The sequence below is a fragment of the Ptychodera flava genome, unplaced genomic scaffold, assembly GCF_041260155.1.
Source record: "Ptychodera flava strain L36383 unplaced genomic scaffold, AS_Pfla_20210202 Scaffold_28__1_contigs__length_4768798_pilon, whole genome shotgun sequence".
Lineage (NCBI taxonomy): Eukaryota > Metazoa > Hemichordata > Enteropneusta > Ptychoderidae > Ptychodera > Ptychodera flava.
Window position 1 is genome coordinate 3,931,005 of NW_027248350.1, and position 3,798 is coordinate 3,934,802.

The window sequence follows — 3,798 nt, forward strand, 5'->3', positions numbered from 1 at the left end:
CTTTAATATGCCAGATTGTTTGATCTGTCTGATACATAGCACACATTAGTCTACAAGTTATATTATACTGTGACGTGTCAGTTATCAATAACCTAGTTTGGTAAACGAGAAAGGCGCCTGATGCTTTAATAAGAGCTTTGATGTCCAAGATCGGATGAATATTTACCCTCAATTGATATCTATTGTGAGATTAGATATACTCTTTCAGGACATTGCTTAAAGCCCCAATAGCTGCAAATGTGTTATAAACCGATCTCGAAAAATTCCGGGTTTTCCAAGAGTTTTCTTTACACAAGACCCATCGAAGACAGAAAAAGTGTGTAATACTGTCATAAGTGTCGAAAGTGGCATGTAAATTGAAACGTTTTAACATCGGTTTAGATTTCCCGCCATTTTCAAGGGCAATTTAATTTACACCTGTATTGAGGCGGTCCATGCCAAATCTTGTTCCTGTTTCACACTAGAAATTTGCAAACTGACACAACTTAAGCGTCAGGATGACACAGCATAAAAGCAAAGGCGATTTTTTAGCCCTTCGTGATAAAAAGCAATATAACATAGATATACACAGCCCCGAATAGATCGGTTTCTGTCTTACGTTTTGGCAGAGACTGTAGTCAGAGCGCCACCACCGGTGGAGAGTAAATTCAGAGATATTTGTGTAATGAGTAAAGGTAACTATCGGTCATTATGACGACTTGCGTTTGTATACGCAAATTTCACGGCTTTAAGTCCTTCAAAGATTTGCTCTCACCCATAGCCCAGTTACATTTACGTGACATGTACTTTCTCTTAACTCACCTGTGGTCGTGAAGGGGATGCCATCACAGCGTGGCGGGCAGACAATCTGCAACGTCAAAAATACACATAATGAAAAACTTATTTGCCTTACAGGGTATTATATGTTAGAGGACACGGGATATCAGCATATAACATTGCACAGATATATAGCCTACGCTAACACAAAACTTTTGTTTGATATAAATTCATTCATTCATTCATTCATTCATTCATTCATTCATTCATTCATTCATTCATTCATTCATTCATTCATTCATTCATTCATTCATTCATTCATTCATTCATTTCAGTGAAAATTAGAAAGTAGAGCATTTATGGCAGTTTCTTCCACATCGTATAAAGACCTTCTGAATACATTGGTCCTAAAATGTTAAAGGTCAAGAAAAGTCTTGTGATTAAATATTGTAACGTAAGACTTACTCCATTTCAAAATCCTTGACAACAGTTACAATCAGACTGTAGTCAGTAGCGTTTGGCGAAGAACACGTCACTCTGATGAGCACATTACTCACTGGTTTATCGCCAAAGTTCATCGGACACAGTGTCCTTGCAACAGTGTCGTATTTCTGACTGAAACAAAAAATAAGTTAATCAAACAGTGACTTGAGTTGACTCATATACGCTCAAACCAAACCGCTATTTTCTGGCAGTAAACGTCAGACAAGGAACTTCTTAGTTCTACGTGCTTGCAAATATGCAAGAATGTATCTGTTTAGTATAGCTATTTCTTGAAATGTTTTCAGAAAACTCGATACAAGAGGACACCTTGAAAACTAAGGGTCATAAGTCGCGACAAAATTGTAATTGCTATAAAATAAGCTGCTATAACTGTTGACTCAGCAATTTTCTTGTCTTGCTCGGTGTTCAAAATACACATTTTCAACACTTGGCCATAAACCTTACATGTTTCTTCACACACCGAAAGCCATTTGTAAAGCTGGAAGACATTGACATTGTTTAAATGCGTAATGTTTTGATCTCATTCTCTTTTAGTGCTCAAATTTGAAACACGAAAATTGAGCCAAAGACGCTCGGCTCACTGCGATGGTCTGAATAAACCTATACCTGTGTACCTAATACATGTATTCATAAGAGTTGACGCTAAACCAGATTAGTTAAATTTTAACCATCGTTAGCCCTCACTTCGACAATCTTGATATTTCCCTTTTTAACGTGAATTGCAATGTTTTAAAGTTTAAGAGAAAAATATCATTCATTCATTTTCATTCATTCATTCGTTCATTTACTAATTCATTCATTCACTCATTCATTCATTCATTCATTCATTCATTTACTTACTCAGTGACCGTGCAAGTGGACATTAAAACAGGTTGGTTCAATAGTTTAATTCTTCTTTATGACCCAAATGAACACGCCATACAATGACCTTTTAAATGTACAAGAATGGAATAGGCAAGACACTTCATTTGGAAATGTCCAGTAAAACAGTAATACTTACAGTGACATTATTTCCAAAGGTAATTTCCATGATATGATACCTTCCTGCTTGTGACGACAAACATCACAGGATACGTTTCAAGAGCGTTGCTGCTATTCACCTCTACACGAACTGCAACTGACTAGAAAAGAAAACCCATGATTATGTTACCAAATTGATATCCAGCTCCTGTACTAGCGACAAAAATTAGTACAGGCAGCTGTGGTTCCAATTAAGTAATATTGCTTCCTTAATTGTCATATGCTGAGTTTTTGCCTCATTTAGGAGCTCAAAAGCCAGAAGTTCTCACACGTGCAATACTTTCTATTGATATGCAGGAAGGGCGTTCAGAATTTGTAGATTGTCAACGCCTCTGATCTGTAAACACGCGCTTTTCGAATGAGGTGAATGTCGTTCACCTGAGAGTAAAAAAGGTAATTTTTTAGTTTTTCTCCCACCTTGTTCATGCCCCCTCTCACTTGGAACACATATTGTCGTTCTTCTCCTTCACTAACATTACCGTGATACAAAGTGTCCAATTGATATGAAGAATTGTCATGGCTGTCCGTTGGTTCAACCGTTGTCATGGCTGGAACGTCGGTTGAATTGGAACACCACGACGTCCGGACTGAAAGTGTCACCCCGAGGAACAGCAACAACATCGAACTCTTAAGCGATATTTTCAACGCCATCTGCCGAGTAAATGCACATCAGCCATTTATATATCCATTATGTCAATATGATTCAATGTGTGCCACTGGTTTTTGATATGGTTTGTCGACTTTTGCGATATTCTTTTTGTGTACCATTTGTGTGGGGGCTCCTTTTTCAAGCTTATGGAGTAAATACAATTTTCATCGTGTTAGTTTTGTTAAAATCGAAATATCATTTTTCCTCGTAGAGTTAACACAAGACTGGTGCCATTTTGAATGTCAAATATCGGTAAATTTAGATAATTTGCCTCCATTGTACCAAACGTTGCACGGCGACCCTGATATTTATTCTTGAATCTGAAGGAAAATAATTGCAAGCTTCGTCGATGAAAGACTTTATCAAAAGTTAAAGTCTTTCAACGTGTACTCATGCTCATCATTAGCCATGTGCTATTTATTCTTACCGTTCGTTCTACAAACTTATCCATCACAATAAATGTCTTTGTTTCCTCTCTTCCATCTAGATACATTTCGACGTCTTTTTAATTTATAAGCAATTGCCTTAAACGTAATATTGATTGTGATGAAATTACTTTAGAGGGAAGACTCATTGCTGTCAATGAAAACAGAATTTTCACTAGGGTTTTTACTAGGGTCCTGAGCTCATTAACCACTAGAAAATTGTTGGCATAAAAAGGTTGATTTCTTGTCTTGAGACCATAAGCTACTTTAGAGTGAAGACTCATTGTTGTCAAATGTGAACAGAATTTTCACTGCAAATCCTACAAAGACGAATAGGTAACATATTATATGCAATTAGGCTTGAGAAGGCATATTCTGCGTTTTGCTTTCAGTTTGATTCATTTTCAAGCACACCGAGACCTCAACGTGGTTTTGATTTAAAAT

The 3,798-nt window shown here is 36.9% G+C and overlaps 1 long non-coding RNA gene across 1 annotated transcript; it reads right to left on the minus strand.

Annotated features, from left to right (window-relative positions):
* Positions 1-801: 801 nt before the first annotated feature.
* On the minus strand, positions 802-2,929 carry LOC139127089 (uncharacterized). Its single transcript, XR_011550923.1, has 4 exons — positions 2,698-2,929; positions 2,261-2,381; positions 1,222-1,371; positions 802-847 (listed from the first exon to the last, which is right to left on the minus strand). It is a non-coding gene; the product is annotated as an uncharacterized lncRNA (long non-coding RNA).
* Positions 2,930-3,798: the final 869 nt, after the last annotated feature.